The sequence below is a fragment of the Mastomys coucha genome, unplaced genomic scaffold (assembly GCF_008632895.1).
Source record: "Mastomys coucha isolate ucsf_1 unplaced genomic scaffold, UCSF_Mcou_1 pScaffold22, whole genome shotgun sequence".
In the NCBI taxonomy this organism is placed as follows: Eukaryota; Metazoa; Chordata; class Mammalia; order Rodentia; family Muridae; genus Mastomys; species Mastomys coucha.
The window spans coordinates 165,770,397-165,787,939 of NW_022196905.1; the positions used below are offsets into that span (position 1 = coordinate 165,770,397).

Here is a 17,543-nt window from a genome sequence, read left to right on the forward strand (position 1 = left end):
ACTGTCTGGGTGCTTCTGCTTTGACTGTCTGGGTGCTTCTGCTTTGACTGTCTGGGTGCTTCTGCTTTAAGGTCAGCTCCTTTTGTTCCTCTCCTTTCTTCCTGTTGCCTGTGAGGTCCTTACTTTGCATCACTGTCTTGTGTGTTCTCTCCTTTTTACCACTCACTCCAGACTTTACCTTGGGTTTGAACTTTTGCCTGGATCAAACTCTCATGTGATCACAGATTGGGTTTCTCTGCATGGAAACAGCACCCCACGCTTACTCATATTTCCTTCTCACCGATATGCCAGCTCCATAACTTTTAAACCATCATCTGTTTTGCTCACAGTAAAAGCAGAAAGCCTTCTACCTAGCTGTTCTTCGATATGAAACCTGTTCTAGTGTGACACATTTGTGACATGTCGCTTCTAGTCCAGTGTGAGTGCTGCCAGTATAACACCTTTGAGAGGATTACCACTGTTAAAGCAGAAAGAGTGGTTGGGGGATGGGTGCAATGGGGGAGGTTTCAGAGATGGATTGTGTACTTGTGTCCTACTAATAATAAGCTCATGCTTCCTCACATCCGCTCTTCAGCTCGCAAAGGGGATTGCAGATAATTTTTGTTTAAAACAGAGTGTTTAAGGTTAATGGGTGAATATCTGCTCTTTTGTTGTTGTCCTGTGTGTGTGTGTGTGTGTGTGTGTGTGTGTGTATGTGTTTGTGTATGTGTGTATATGTGTGTATGTGTGTGTGTCTGTGTGTGTTTGTGTATGTGTGTGTATGTATGTCTCTGTGTGTATGTATGTGTTTGTGTATGTGTGTGCATATGTGTGTATGTATGTGTCTGTGTGTGTGTGTGTAGACCAGAGGTTGATGTCTCCAATTGCTCCCCACTATATCTGTTTCAAAGTCTTGGGCTTCATTGGAGTTGGACTTTTTTAAAGGAATGTGAAACTTCTTAGATGTTGAGAGTTCAGAATACATTCAAGTATAAGTTTTCAAGACCAGATGTGGCAAGAGAATTGGAAGTTTTTGGCAAAGAGAATTTAGAAGGAATATTTCCAAGGCAGGACCTGACAGGTTCATGGACAAAAGCATGGAATGTTGAGAAAATGCAGCCAAGCAGAATGGAGCAGAGTGACCTTCCTCCCGTGTGCTCCAGGTTACTGCTATGGGCATGTGGGCGAGGAAAGGGAGCATTGCCATCAGCATTAGGCATTCTACCCGACTCCCAAAGGGAACTTAGAAAAGCATTGTCTTTGAGAGCATCATCAAATGCTGGCCATCCGTCCTCCTGTCTGTCCTCTGAAAGGCATGGGCACTGTCCTGCTGTTGTTGATGTGTATAACTCTCAGGAGCTGGTGCCATCCTTGTGCTTGGTGAATCAGAAAAGTGTTTGCCTGAAGAAACTAAATCTTTGAGTTCCTATGGATGTTGCAGAGGGCCCTCATGACAAAGCGGTTCACAGGGATGTGCCCTATTGCAGGCCCAGAGAATTGCTAAACTCTACTTTTAATTTCTCAAACCAGAAAGCGTCTGTGTGACTGATGAAAAAGGTCATCAAATGCTTTGTCCTTCTTTGGATGAGATGGGGCCATTTTACCTCTGTCTCTATGCCAGGCTGGGCTGGGAATGCTGTAGGACTCATGGCCAAGAAAAGTGATGCACTATCAATCCAGGGCTGAACTTCTCAAAGGATTAGCGCTGTCTGCATTGCTATCTGAGCTCTGAGCCAGAGAAGTCATCGGAAAAACAATTCCAACCATCCAACAGAGACAACAAGAATGTGATCATGCTACTGTGGACCACTCCAGGAGGATGGCAGACAGGCTACCAGGGAAACACCACCAGTGAGTCACTCTTCATGATTCAAAACAGGTTCCTGCAGAGCCCTGCCTGAATTTCTCACCCTCGAAATTCTGGCATTAGCGAAACAGTGTTGTCTCCTGTCAGCGTGTTTGGGCATAGTGTGTTACACATCGATAGTTAAATGGAGCTTCTGGGTGACAGAGAAAGATGAATGACTCAATCTATCACCAAATGCTTGCGGGACTCATCCCTTACCTCCCCTCAGCCTGCCTATGTGTTCCACCAAGACAGCCCATGGAAGGATGAGTGTGTCAGACACAGAGGTCAGAGGGTAGAGATGCTCACCGCAGCCTGTTCCCCTTGCAGAAGCTGTTATGCTCTGAAATGCTACCCTAGCCTCTAACTGTGAGAGTAGATGACATGCTCTGGAAAGCTTGCTGTAAATTAAAAACACTCCGTAGCTTAAATGAGTCATTGGTGCAAGTGGACACATATTATAGAGCAGTGTAATTTCTTAGTAAACCTTCTCTCCCTTAAAAAAAAAAGTACTAATGAAGTCAAGGAAACTAAAGTGATCTGTGCTGGTTGGAACAGGAATGGTCACATAGACCTGTGTGTTTGAATGCTTGGCACATAGGCAGTGGTACTATCAGGAGGTGTGGCCTTATTGGAGGAAGTGTGTCATTGTGGGGACAGGCTTCGAGGTCTCCTGTGCTCAGGCTATACCCACTGTGGCTCGCAGTCACTTCTGCTGCCTGCAGGTCAGCATGTAGCACTCTCAGCTCCCCCTCCAGCACCATGTCTGCCTGCATGCTGCTATGACTATAATGGGCTAAACTTGGAACCGTAAGCCAGTCCCAGTGAAAGGTTGCCATGGTCATGGTGTCTCTTCACAGCAATAGAAACCCTAAGACACCATCCAATTTAAATTCCTGTCAGTTGACCTATCATAGAACAGCCATCTGTTAAATAAAAAGAACTAAAACTCAATCATGAGGTCTGGGTGTCTGTAATGTTTTAATGGACCTAACTCCACCCCACCACCCCACCCACCCACACACACACCATTGCCCAGCAAGTGGTACAGCAGACACCAGTGGGCAGTGCTGCAGACAGAAGAATGCTGACTGCTTAGGGCTCTTACGGGAAAGAAGCAGCTCCAGGGTACTGTTGTGTTGTTTACGTTTGCAGCTGTGGGGAGATCTCTATCCAGAAACATTAGGTAGCTGTGGGATTTAATTCAGAGCTCTGATCAATGGAAGGAAGCCACAAAAGAAGCCACCCACAGGCACTGCCACAACTGCTAGCTACAATCCAGCTGCCTAAACAAAAGGTGGGTTTCAGTAGACACTAACAAGAGGCTGCTTGAGAATCGTAAAGGAAATCTAAATTTAGGCAACTAAAGATAGCTCCCAGATACTGCTGAGATTCCTAAGTGAAAAGTAAAATCCAAAAAACAATCAGCAAACACACACACACACACACAATATCCCCATCACACATACACAAACACAGCCATCACACATGTATACATCACACATACACATATCACTCATACACACACAGAAACACAAATATTACACACACACATCCCCCATCACACACACACATATCACACAAAGGCATACGCACACATACATATCACACATGCACACATCACACATACACACACAAACACACACCCATCACACACACACACACACACATATATATCACACATACAGATAGGCACACATACACATCACACATGCACACATCACACATACACACACAAACACACACATTACACACAGAAATGCACATCTCTCTCTCTCTCTCTCTCTCTCTCTCTCTCTCTCTCTCTCTCTCTCACACACACACACACACACACACACACACACAAACACACACATGCACGCGTGCATGCGCACACATGCCAGGGAAGGAAACATTCCCTGGCTTCTGGCTAACTTTCAGGGCATGTAAAAGGAGGAAGTAAAAGGTAAGATTGTGTTTTGAAAAGTCTGAAGCTGGAAGCCTTGCCTTCTCAAACAAGACACCTGCAAAGCCAAGACATTTTAAGTTCAGCCAAGCACCAGGTGACTACATATGAACCCAGGCATGACTGCTAGGAAGCCTGCCCTAAAGATAAAAATATGAGCGTAAGGAGACAAGTGTCAGAAGCCGTGCCCTGCACCAATACAGAATCTACAGAACTCTTCCAGAAGTCACTGAACTGATAACGGTACAGAAAACTGTAGCAATGACAGCCCACGAGACACCTTGGGGAGAGAAGAAACAAACACAAGCATCATCGAAACAGTGTCTCAAAACTCTACATTTTTTCAATAACAAAAGGGCTAAGAAATTGAGAATGTGTAGCACGCATTGGGAAATGGGGAGGGCGTCAGATCAATAATGCCTGGATGATACTCAACAGCCGCAGGCTTTTAGAGCAGCAGCTACAGCACAGCCCATAAAGAACTTAAGGGCCGCAACAGAGAGGTGTAAAGAGAATGTAGAATTGAAAAGCAAAACATCGGCAATGAAGTAGGCAGCAGAGGGGTTCGTTGACCGATTTAAACGGGCCAAGAAAAGAATTAATCACGCTAAATGTAGGTCAACAGGTATTATCTCGTGTGTGAATGAAAAGAACAGGATGAAAAGGAACAAGACACAAAAAAAGCGAAGCTTCCGGGACCGCATGCGCACAAGAGTCCCAGACATACAGAGCAAAGGGGGTGGGTTAGTGTTTAGGAAATAAAATCCAACTCTTTCTCAACTTTAGTTTAAAAATAATAACATTTTTTAAAGCTCAGTAAACTACAAAGACTAAAATCAGAGCCTTTCATACTTAAAGTTCATAGAATCAAAGCCAAAGAGAAAAATCTTGAAATTGGGAGGAGGACGTGGATGTCTCTCGGAGTCTTCAGCCTGATTGGTGACATCGCAGACACAAAGGAGACCAGATGAGAGCAGATGCTTCAAGTGCTGAGGGAGGTCTAACAGCATCTAGCTCATCCCAGACCTTCTGAAACTGAGGCAACCATTAAGTACTCTTGAGAAACATAAAAATTAAAAATTCATAATCAGTAGAATTTACTACCGGACACAGTGAAGGGAATAATTTGTGTTCAAAGAAAGGACATAAGGTGTTAGTTCTAATTCAGACAGATACAAAAGGCATCAGTAAAAAATTAGTGACATAGGAATTGTTAAGACAGTGAGAAGACATTTAAGCTTGCACTCTTGTTTGACTTGCTTTCCTAAGAAAATACATAAGATAATCGCAAAGCAGGAATGCTTAAGACATGACCTATATAATAACACTTGTTCACAGCAAGGAGGAGAGACATGAGCTGCACTGGAACAGAGATGTGGGTGCTAGGAAAGTTGAGCTAGTCTTTGTCCTAGCTGAATTGTCTGGAGGAATGTGCTAAGTCCACAGGTAATGACTAAGAACATAACTTAAAAATACAGAAAACAGAGGGATTAAAAGGTTCCTAGGCAATAGCAATTCAAAGGAGAGAGGGGTAGGGGGAGAGGGAGAAGGAGGAGGAGAGAGAGAGAAATTGAGAGTCAAGGCATAGAAGCAAAAAAGTAATATTAAGTGATAATGTACACAATAAGTTATTTCTCTGCCAGTAAAATGAGCCAATTCAAGCCAGATTCGAGTATATTTAGAAGCAGGTTTATTGGGAAACTGCTCTCTGGTGGGCAAGTTCACTGATCCCAAGGAATGAGGCCAGGGAAGTTGCCATGGGGAGGGCGACAGAGGGGAGGGGGAAGAGAAAGAGAGTGTGTATGCAGGGAGAGAGAAAATGCAGAGAGGGGGAGAGAAGAAAGAAGAGGGGAAGAGACCAGAATGTCTAAATGATATACCATGGAGCCTCTGGGGGAAGGGCAGCACAGATCCTAGGCTGAGAAGTACAGGGTTGAGGGAAGAGTATGCCAGGTCAGGACTGAGGGATGCTGGCAGAACCTGGAGGCCATGTCTGCTTTGTTGTGTTCAATATGCACCTTATCCCCCATCCCTGAGTCTGAAACCCAACAATGTACATCAATCAGTCAAAAGTCTGTGATTGATAAAACATGGTTTTTTTTTAAGTTTATGGAAAATTCACAGAAGCTGGATATTGATTAAAAATAAAATGAACAGCGTGGCAGTGGTGGCGCATGCCTTTAATCCCAGCACTTGGGAGGCAGAGGCAGGTGGATTTCTGAGTTTGAGGCCAGCCTGGTCTACAGAGTGAGTTCCAGGACAGCCAGGACTACACAGAGAAACCCTGACTCAAAAAACAAAAAAATAAAAAATAAAAATAAAAATAAAAATAAAATAAAATGAACCTGAATAGCAACACTTATATAGGACAAAGTAGACTTTAAGAGGAAAAAATATTATTAGGAACAAAGAAGAGTAGTTAGGTCAACTCATGAAGAAGTCATGGTGGTATTAAATGTATATAGCACACACTGAGCATTAAAATACATGCAGCAAGATTAAAGAATTATGCAACTGAGAATCATACCTGCAAAACTAGGAAGGAACAGAACAGCTCAGCCCCGTAGCCCACAGAGCCGTTCTGCATAGCAGCAGAGCTCAGCACATTCTCCTCAGGCACAGGGGACACCAAGGATGTGCTGCACGAGAAAGAGGCCACGGCACAGTGCTACACAAGAGCCCATGGCACAGTGCTAGCTACACAAGAGTCCACAGTACAGTGCTACACAAGAGGCCAAGGCACAGTGCTGCACAAGAGGCCACGGCACAGTTCTACACAAGAAAGAGGCCACAGTACAGTGCTACACAAGAAAGAGGCCATGGCATAGTGCTACACAAGAAAGAGACCATGGTACAGTGCTACACAAGAAAGAGGCCATAGCACAGTGCTACACAAGAAAGAGGCCATGGCACAGTGCTACACAAGAAAGAGGCCATGGCACAGTGCTATACAAGAAAGAGGCCACAGCACAGTGTTGCACAAGAGGCCACGGCACAGTGCTACACAAGAAAGAGGCCACGGCACAGTGCCACACAAGAGGCCATGGCACAGTGTTAAATGAGTTTCAGAGGAATCATACAAAAAAAATGTGTTTACCAGCAACAATGGCATTCAAATTTTAAATCGACATGAGAAAAGTTTGGAAAATTAAAATTATTTGAGAAGAAACCAAGCTCAGAAATAACTAAATGAGTGGAAGAAAGAAGAGCAGAAAAAATACACAATACTTGGAAAGAAATGGGAATGAAAAGATAGCATATCACAATTCACTAGAGGCAATGAAAGCTGTGTTTACAGAGAGATTTATAACTGTGTAAGCCTCTGTTTAAAAGAGGATTTCAAGTCAATAATGTAATCTCCCCACCTCAAAAATGTGAAACAAAGAGCAAAATAAACTGAAAGCAAGCAGAAAGAATAAAATGAGACTCTTGTGGAAATAACATAGAGAATATAATGGAAGAAATGGAATCATAAATTTACATTTTGAAAGATCAATATAGTGGGCAATGTTAAGTTAACCTCACCAAGAAAAGAACAAATTATTCCAACTAAGGACAAAAGAGAAACATCACTGCTAATGACACAGAATTAAATATTTACTGGACGTATGTAGGGATGTATGTGTGTGTGTGTCTGCATATCTGTGTATCTGTTTGTATGTGACTGTATGTGTCTATTTCTTTGTGTCTGTGTGTCTCTGTCTGTGTCTGTCTGTGTTTATGTATACCTCTCTGTGTCTGTGTGTGTGGACATGTATGTACACATGCACACATGCAAACATGAGTATACATGTTCCCAGAAACCAGAAGAGGACATATGACCGCCAGAAGCTTGAGTCCCAGGTGGTTATAAGGCAGTGGTCCTCAACCTATGGGTCATGACCACTTTGGGGTGAAATGACCCTTTCACAGAGGTCACCTAAGACCATCAGAAAACACATATGCTTACATTATGATCCATAACAGTAGCAAAATTACAGTTATGAAGTAGCAACAAAAATCATTTTATGGTTGGTGCCACCACAACATGAGGAACTGTATTAGGAAGGTTGAAGACCATTGTTAGACGGTTGTAAACTTCCCAATGCACCTTATACAGAACCTTATACAAAAATGAATTAACTAATTAGAACTTCAGTGATTGTAGAAAAGTTGGAGTTTTCCAGGTCCAGTCATCATTTATCTTGGGCTAAATTTAGCTCTCATCGTAACCATTTCTGTGTGGTCTCTGTATCTGACATCCTCGTAACTACCAGGCAAAACCATTTAGGCTGAAACACTAGATTCTATCGACCAAAAAGTTGAATGTGTCAGGCAGCACCCAAGGCTTACAACAGGGGTTCGCCTCCCTTCCCTTAGTCTACCTACCTGGTGTCTGCCAGTGTGTTTGGGAAGTGCCTTGATCTGTGACTTTCTTTGTTCTGCTCCAGTAAAAACTCCATGAAACTGCCAGCCACATTGCACATGGAATCTGATTTAACTGATTCTATCCCTGGGCCATGGCTGTTCTTATTTGGCTCCAGAATTAACTAGCATTTAGATGAGAGTTGTATTTTTATATTGACACTATGAATACTCATCCATTACTAAATCAATTTCAGGGGAAATGAACAAGTCTTAGAAAGTAACAAACACTGCTCGAGAAACATTGAACAAATATGTTGTAAACTCTCAGATTATGGGCTCCTCCAGTGGGACGTTAAGGAGAATTGTTCTGAGGAGTAAGAAAGTTATCAACACCACAGATAGATAATAGTGTGTGTGTGTGTGTGTGTGTGTGTGTGTGTGTGTGTGTGTGTCTGGGGAGGGGGTTCTGAAAAGGGTTCAGACACACAGGCAAATTGAGGGTCCCTCTTACAGAGTCAAAGTGAGGGGAAGTCACATGCCATGTAGTTTATGAGTAGCCCAGAGTACGAGCCTGTAGTTAGTTGAGTGGTCTTGGATTCCCAGGTCACATGGGAAAGCAGGTCCTTCGTAGCTGTAGGGGTCACAACAAGGAGAATTATTTTTTGTCAGGGTGTTTTATCGCAAGACAAAAGACATTCAACAGTGAGGAAGAAATCGTTCTCTATACCTGGCTATTTAAGCAGGACCTGAGTATCCTTCTGCCTTTGCACTAAGACTCAGACAACTAGAATTTTGTCTATTAGCTTTACTGATTTTCAAGCATTTGGACTTACAGTAGAGCTAATGGGTAAGCTTTCCTGGTCTCTGAGTTGCTCAGTCTTCAGAGAAGGAACTCGTACTTCTCCAGAGCTGAGAGAGCCAGCTCCTTGTCCTAAGTGTGCAGTACGTAGATACTATGTCCAGGGAAACCCAGATTAACACATGATCAACAAATTCAACATAATCCATAGTCTAGCAATATCCCATCTCACTCATTTTTAAGCAGGAGTTGAAGGCTGATCCTGAGACAGAAATTCAGTGTGTCTAGCATAGTAAAACCAATGTGAAAAATAGAACAGGGACAAGGTTTTCCTCCCTCCCCCGTTGACTATCACTATGACATTACAAATCAGTGATGTGGGATAGAGTAAGGGAAAAACTTCATGGGCTGACGCTATGCCCCAGTGGTAGAGCCCTTGACTACCATGGGGAAGGTGCTGGGTTGCTTTCCCATCACAACAAAGGAGGGCCAGTCTAAGCAGAAGGCAGGCAGACAAATGAACCTTTTCTTGTGGTCAATTGAGTTCAACAAAGTTTCCATGACAGCTTAGTGGATGTGGAATTATCCTTTTCACAAATGGTCAGAGATGACTGTGTATGTGTATGCAAAAGTGCAAAGCCAGACTTCTCTGTCTTGCACCGTACTAAAATATTAACTCGGGATGAATCATAGCCCACATGCAAGTGCTAAAGCTATAAAAAGTCCTGGGAAAAAAACTGCAGGGAAGATGTTGTGACTTTAGGTAGACATGAAAGTTTTAAATACAACTCCAAACCACAAGTGACCAGAAAAGGACGAGCGTATCTCACCTCAGAAAGGGACATTTATATGTAAAAATGATTGATGTGTCTGGGAGGGTCTTACATTTGGATGCACACCGGTGTCTTAGCACTCAGGAGGCTGAGGCAGGGGGACCATGAGTTTGATGTATGGGGAGATATAGAAAACAAACCAGAAAATAACCCCACAGAATGAGAAATGGGATACGTCATTATACTCAATAAGGTATCTGAATCCAGAATTAGAAAGAAGTTTTAAAGCTCAACCCAAATAAACTAATTAAAAGTGGACAAAAGAATTGGATATAGAGTAGCCTAAGGATATAGCCAAGCATTTGATATGTTCGATAAACTCACAAAAAGATGCTAGACAGGCTGTCTCCAAGGAAACGCTAATAAAACCAACAAGAGCATCCATTCCACACCCACCAATGTGAGCAAAGTAGAAAGATGTATCAAGCTGCCCACCTGCGTGGGTTTAGGGGTTGGCCTGACTCGGTGATGAAGACTTAAGTCTGATGGTCACAGGTTCGGGAAAGCTGGGATTTGATGGGCTGTGCCCTCAGATAGAGACACACCAGCGTCCCGGTTACTCAGAACATTTACTATACACAGTTAAATGAGGTGGGGAGGGGGTGTTACATACAGCTAAATAAGGATGGAGCTAGCTAATCTTGCTAGGGGATCATGCTAGGGAGAAGTCTCAGGCTGCTGCCATCCTGGAGGAGGAAGCACTGGTTGATACTTCCTGCATAGCATCTACATCCACACCCTGACCAGTGGAGGGATTTGCCGTTCCTATGAGTTTGATCTAGGTCGGGCTTGCCATTCCCACGGGTCTGAGGCACTGGAGCATTTAGGGTAGCCTTGCTCATGGCAACAATACACATTCAATAAGAACCGCAGTTGCTCCCCACAGCGAGGATTATTAAACACTGAGTTAGCATCAGGCAGAAACTACTTGTATGTCCATCAATGGGCGAAGGAACAAATGACAGGTGGCTTATCCTGATAGAGGACAGTTATTCAGAAACAGTGAGGGACTGAAGAGCCAATCCACATGCCTGTGCTAACAAACCCTGAACACATTATATTCGGTGCTAATTCAAAGGCCCAGAAGAGGAGCATATAGGTTACCAGAAGTCCACATGTTGCTTAAACTGGTGGATTACCATGAGTGGAATGGAATACGAGTGTGATTGATTGGCTTGTCAAATCAAAATGAGTTAGACTCCGATATTCATGATAACTGGGCAACTCAGAACAGGCCGCACACACACCAGCTGCATCTGAGACAGTGATTCTAAAACATATGTATATTTCAGGATGGTTTTATTGGAGTGATTTAAAAGATTAGTAAGTTATACCTAGCTTTTTCCTCAATAAAACAATTTTAACTGTGAATACATAATACCCATTTGTATATTCAGTTATCAACTTTAGTGAGTTATTTTTCCTGCTCTTGACTTGAGTATTCTTTAAAATGTAGTAAATATTGAGACGCTGTTATCTTTTCACTCTGGTGAGACGTGGCCCCTCCATTCCCCGTACTTCGCATTTTTCTCTGATACTAGTCGTACCAATGTGAAAATCTTCTGCTTGCATTCCTGTGTCTTTCTGCTTCCTTCCTGCACAGGGCCCTGACATCCTTCTAAACTGCTTCAGTTCCACTACATGAGGACACTGAAGCTTCAGACTTGTGACTTTCCACTCTTAAGACCCTTCCGTCACGGGCAAATTCAGTGCAGATTAGAAAATCAGGAGCCGATTGTCTTTGCTTGTCTTAGTTCTGTCTCCTAATGTGTAGTCTGAGGTTTCAAAGATTCCTCTTAGTGAGTTTCCCAGGACTATTTCTGTAGCTTTTAACATAACTTGAAACGTTTAATGTTTAGCATAAACTACAAGCTAAAAAAAAAAGTCTCTAGCGTTAGTCTACTTAAACAGTGGTTTAAAAGCACAGATGCATGCTGTATCATAGAATATAAATGTGTCCAGACAATGAGCAATATCAACAGCAGGGTTGCTGGAATTCCTGCCCTTAGGGAGATAGTAAACAGCACCCATACCTCTCCCTAAAATCTCAATGACCAAATGAAGTGCCATTCCACCATAGTTCACTCAGAGGAAGCCCATCAATTTATTGGGCTTCCTTACAGAGCCTAAGTGAGGGTTGGGCACTCTTCCCCCAATCTGACACCTCTAGAAAGCTTTACCCACCAGGAATAAGGGCTTCCCCATACCTGCATAGATGGAGCCCCACTCTAGTGGTCTGCCTCTGGTGTGTCAGGAGCGGGCACACTGGCTGGTGCATCACCTAACCAATCATTAAGCAGCTGCTTCTCCACCAGTGTCTATGACTTCCCTAAGTTCACAGTTCTAGCTGTGAATACCCCCACCCCCACGTCCTGCCATTAAGTGATTCTGAAGTCCAATCAGAAAGTTGATTACATCCAAGACTATCTGTTACACGGATTGGTGTATCTTTCCTGGCACTTCACAAAGCACGGAGGATCCACAGCTGAGTAGGATTGAGTGGCTTAATTCTCCACAGCATCCTTAGTAGCAACTTCTGGCTAGCTCCCAGAGAGGAGACGCCTCAGAGCCAGCCCTATGTATCTCCAACTCCGGCAGCCAAAGCATACAACCTCTTCGGCAATAAGGTGTTACCATTCACTCATGGGATGCAGCCAACAACATTGGCAGTAACTCATATTGTTTTAGGGTCCTTTAGGGTCACTGTGGCCAACAACTTCTGAAAAGATAACCCAACCCTAGCTTGAGGACTCCCAGATGGCCACTTTACAGCATCTAGGGGCATCTGGTTTTATCTTTCGGATACCCTTTAACATTTACAGGCCCAGGCTAATGCAATTTTTTCCCAATCATTTTGGTATTGTATGCTGTTTATCCAACCATAAAGCTCCCAAGAATCCCACAGCAACATCTGGCTTTTGATCCCTTTGTGAACTAATCCCCACACTTGCTTCTTCAGGTGCACTTGAATAATGTCTCTTAACTGGGTCTCCAGATCTAAAGATTCTCAAGTGTTAGCATTGTGCTACCCATAATAAACAAATCTTTTATACAGAGGATGCTCAGAAAAACGATGCACAGCCCCAGAGTCACCACCCCACAATAGACAGTGGGACTGGAGATAACTTTTGTGAGGCATTTTAAAATGTGAAACACCCAATTATAATATCCAGATCTTACAATTTGAAAGTTTTAAGTAAAACATTTGCAAATAAACTAAAAAAACTATCCTCTATCTAAGACAAATAAAACATATCACTAGTAAATTACCCATGGATTACATAATGTTACTTGATCCATTCTAATTTTTTTGAGGAACCCCAATACTTTTTCCTGTTAACTAGTCCTAATGAGCTAAGTTTTAGCACATCCTTGTCTTTGCCCTGCTCTCTTTACCTTTAGGCTCCCACCAGTCTACCTGGAGTGACAGAGTTACTGTCTGGGACCTTAATTGTGTTTGCTTTCTCCGCTAATTAAAAAATTAAAAGGCAGGAAAAATACCTTAGACAGTGCAAGCAGAAACAGATAACAAAATCCATCAGAAGGGAAGAAGTACACAGAAGTGAGGGCAGAGAGAGCAGCATAGAGAGAATGCTCACACAGCACAGAGGAGACACTGGGATCAATGTGTGCTCTTCCCTCAAAGGGATGTGATTTTTCAATGGTTTTGGTATCCTAGGATGGGTCCCCTTCCCCTAATTTTGTGCTGATCAACTTAGACAAAGAAAGGAGAGCTAATAGTCCTACACTTTCAGATACACAAATGCAGGACCAGCCTTGAACATACTGACCAGTCGGAACGGGTCAGCCCAAAGCGGGATATCTCCAGCAGGAGAAAAAGCCCATCTGGCTTTTGTCTTGGAGTAGGAGGGTAAGGCTAGAAAATGTGTCATCTGTATTATCTGTCCGTGGTTCCTTTCCCTGTGTGTGTGCCTGTCTGGATCTGTCCAGCAACTAGATACCCATGAGAATATCTCACTGTGACTTTGATCTGAATTCCCTGTGGTTAGTGACGCCAACATTCTTCGTCAGTCTCCACTCAGTGACTGTTTCTCAGTGACTGTTTCTTTGCTGCGTGGCTTTTTTTTTTTTTTAAATAATGTTAACGAAAGCCTGTTTTTCTGCCGTGCTTTTATTTCCTGTTTTTGTAGTCTCACTTAAAACCTCACATCCCACTCTAGTGTCCTAGAGTGTTTTCCTATATTTCTCGCCTAGGATTTTCATAGTTACGTGTCTCAGATGTATTGTTTTAGTCAATTTGGGATTGAAGTTTTGGTTTGGGTCTTTGAGTGCTGGTAATGAAACATGCTAGCCGGCCTCTGTCCCTGACCTTCAGCCCACCTCAACTTGATTCTGATTTCTATAACTTTATTTATAGTCAATGAAAAAAAGTACCACAATGACAAGAAAGATGGCGAAGCCGTCTGCCCCAGCTTCCTCTGTCTGCCTTGTTTCCTGCTGCTGGTGGTGTTTGCTGCACACTGGGTGAAACCGGATTCCTGATCAGGGCAGGGACAACCTCAGGGCCCAAATCATCAGATTTTCTTTTTCTAAGGAAAGAAGTTTGCCAAGCCAGGGTGTCTTCCTTCTGATGGCACCCCAATGAGTAAGACCCCGGACTTAAGGAAATCTTGGTGGGGTACCACTAAAAACCAAGTAGCTTTGTTTGTTTATATTTGCCTGGGACACGCTCTTCAGTGGCTGTGGACAGTTGCAGAGTTTTGTATATACTGCTTCAAAAACAGCAAGCACAAATAACTCTGATTTAATTTAAACATCAACAAGCCTGCATTTCTCCACTGATACTCCAGGTGGTAAAAAAGTAGATGAGACTGGGGCGAGGGTGGGGGGGGATGGGAGGGCAGGTGTTGTGTTTTGGTTTTTTTCATTTTGTTTAGTTTTTGTTTTTAGTTTTTTGTTTTCTCGTTGTAGGGAACCTGCCCTCCCCTAAGTTAATTTGACATAAATGGTTTCTTACAGCAAGACAGCGTGTGGTAGGAACTGCATCAAAGATAATGGATGTGTCAGACAAATGGCAAACCTAATTGGAGGGGCTTGTTTTCCTTCCCCTGAAATTGTAAGATGTTGTGTCTGTTGAGAAAACATAAGTAGGGCAGGCAGCTTTCAGTTGCTACTGAGTCCTTGATGCTAATTAACAGGGGGGGGGGGGAGCGAGGGACATTCCAAGCCAAGCTTCTCAGGAGCAGATTGGAAGAGAAACTGAATGATTTATGCTAAGCCTGATATTTTCCATCTCTATCTGGGCAAGAACATGAGCTTTGGATTGGGGACATCTTAGAGAAGAATTGAAGGGACCTGGTGAGATGGCTCAGAGGGCACAGTCTTCCTCTGTCTACCTGTCAAGCTGAGCCTGTCAAGCTGAATTCTGTCCTTGGGAGCCACATGCTGGAAGGGAGACCCAAGTCTAGGAAGTTGTCCTCTGACAGCTACAGTGTCCTGTATCCTGCCTACTAAATAACTGAATCTAAGTTTTAATAGCTAAACATATCAAGGCACCAGTGTATTTCTGAAGTAACTCTTGTGGCCTTAACTGTCTTGACTTTTTAAAAATTTTATAGGTGCTTCACACACACACACACACACACACACATGCACGCCAGCGCCACAAAATCACAGGCACAACTGGAAACAAGACATGCAATATTTCTTTTTCTAAGTCGTGGTGACAAAGGTCAGTTAGGGGCTGGGGATGTGAATAAGGAACAAAGCATATGAGAGACAGTTAATGGTTGTCAAGTGGACAGGACCTAGAGTCACCTAGGAAAGAAGCCTCTGACTATGAAAGATGCTCTAGGTTAGCTTCTGGTACTTTAGAGAGGCATCACCTGGATTAGGTTAATTGGGGTAAGAAGATCCACCTTAAAGGTCTACAGGCAGAGCCATTCCATGGACTGGGGTCTCAATCTACGTTTAAAAATGAAATCTAGCCAGACACCAGCACTTACTGCTCTTATGTCGGCCTTCTGACTCCAGCCATGGAGAGGAGCCAGTGGCCAGCTTCCTCAAGCACTCCATGACTGTCACCCCCTTCCCTGCTGTGATGCGCTGTATCAGAACTGTGAGCCAATCCTTGACCTGCTTTGGTTAGGTTAGTTTTGTCAAAGTAACAATACAACATGCTTAGCATGCACAAGACCCTGAGCTTGATCTCCTGCACAAGAAAACAAAACACAATGTAAAACACACAGTAGGCATGCCTTAAGTTTAACCCCTAGTTGTAGGAACTAAAGAGTTTTACAGGTTTAAAAAGTCTATGTGACTTTTAAAATATATATCTGATTGTTGAGTAGCTTTAAAAACAGAAGAATACCTTTTATTCGCAGGCATGTCTCAGGCATATTCAGGGAACTGTGCCAACTCCAGTTTCAAGGACTCAGGTTTCAAGTCACTGCCTGGCAATATCCCTTAATGCAGCCATATCATATCATAAAGCCATATCAACCTTTCTAAACCTGCAACATTTATATATATATTATATTTATATACATATTTATATTTGCATACAGTTTCCTGTAACCCTCCTGCTTGATCCTGCCTGCCTCTCATAACCACACCTCTCTGCCCACCTCCTGCTATTTGCCACGCCTCTCTCCTGGTTCCATTTACATCGGAAGTCCTACCTCCAGAGACCAAATAAGGAGCTGCAGATTGGGCCAGCATGCTGACGAACTTGGGGGAGGGGTTTTTCCTCACCTATTCTACCTGTTGGCTTGTAACAAAGAGATTATTAAATGAAAGATGGCTGAGTGATCACATTTGAGTGCTGTCTAATTGTTTTAAGAACCTCCCACGTGGATTAAGGTAACATAAACATGGCTTGCCAATTTTCTCCTGACTCCATATTCCAGAAAACCCATTCTTATTGTTGCCGCTGGCCGGCAACAGTTCCCCATGTTGTTGTGACCCCCAACCAGAAGAATTGCATTCATTGTTACCTTGTAACTGTCATTTGCTACTTTTATGAATGTTAACGTAAATATCTGATATGCAGGACATTCCTAATATGACCCCTGTGGAAGCCACGACCCCACCAGTTGGAGAACCACTGCCTTAGAGTATTGCCTGCAAAAAGACATAATATACTATCACAGAAAGAGCACATGAAAGCCAATGACAGAAGTTACAGTTCTGGGAGTGAGCATATAATTCCTCCTCCTCAACCAAGCTCATAGTCACGTGACCAAACTCCAAAGCAAGGAAGTCTGGTAAAGTTTGTCCTCATGGACAGCCACAGTGGCCAAAGGAAGGAGGGTATGAGATCCTAGAGTATCCAGCTGACTCTTCTAAAGACAGGGAATCTACAAAGCATAGTAATCACTGGATTTGTAGTATGTAAAATAAAGTCATATTTAAAACAATGTGCTATACTGTGTGTACATGATAATCTCCGATACGCTCATGTTGCATGTTGGAGATATAGGGCATGGCCTAGTGGTAGGTTACCTACTTGTAGGAGGCCCTGGATTCTAGCCTCAGTACTACAAAGAATACATACATATATGCACTCATAAATACGTTCATTCATGCCTATATTCATATACACAATATATAAATGCATACATAATACATATTTGCATATGCCTATATACAGACACATATAAATGCATATATATAATACACATTCATATATGGCTATACACACACATATATATGCTTACATATATACTGTGTATTTATGCATATACATGTATCCATATATATTATGCAATGCCACGCACACTTGCGTGATGGCGGTATTTGAGGCGAAAACTTCAAGGAAAGTCAGCCTCCTGC

At 43.0% G+C, this 17,543-nt stretch overlaps 1 long non-coding RNA gene across 1 annotated transcript in view; it reads left to right on the forward strand.

Annotated features, from left to right (window-relative positions):
• The window catches only part of LOC116071242, a 20,515-nt gene extending 4,017 nt beyond the window's left edge, over positions 1-16,498 (forward strand). Inside the window, exons 2-3 of the long non-coding RNA XR_004110783.1 lie at positions 13,505-13,620; positions 16,277-16,498. This is a non-coding gene — a long non-coding RNA (uncharacterized LOC116071242). The remainder of the gene's footprint in view (positions 1-13,504; positions 13,621-16,276) is intronic.
• Positions 16,499-17,543: the final 1,045 nt, after the last annotated feature.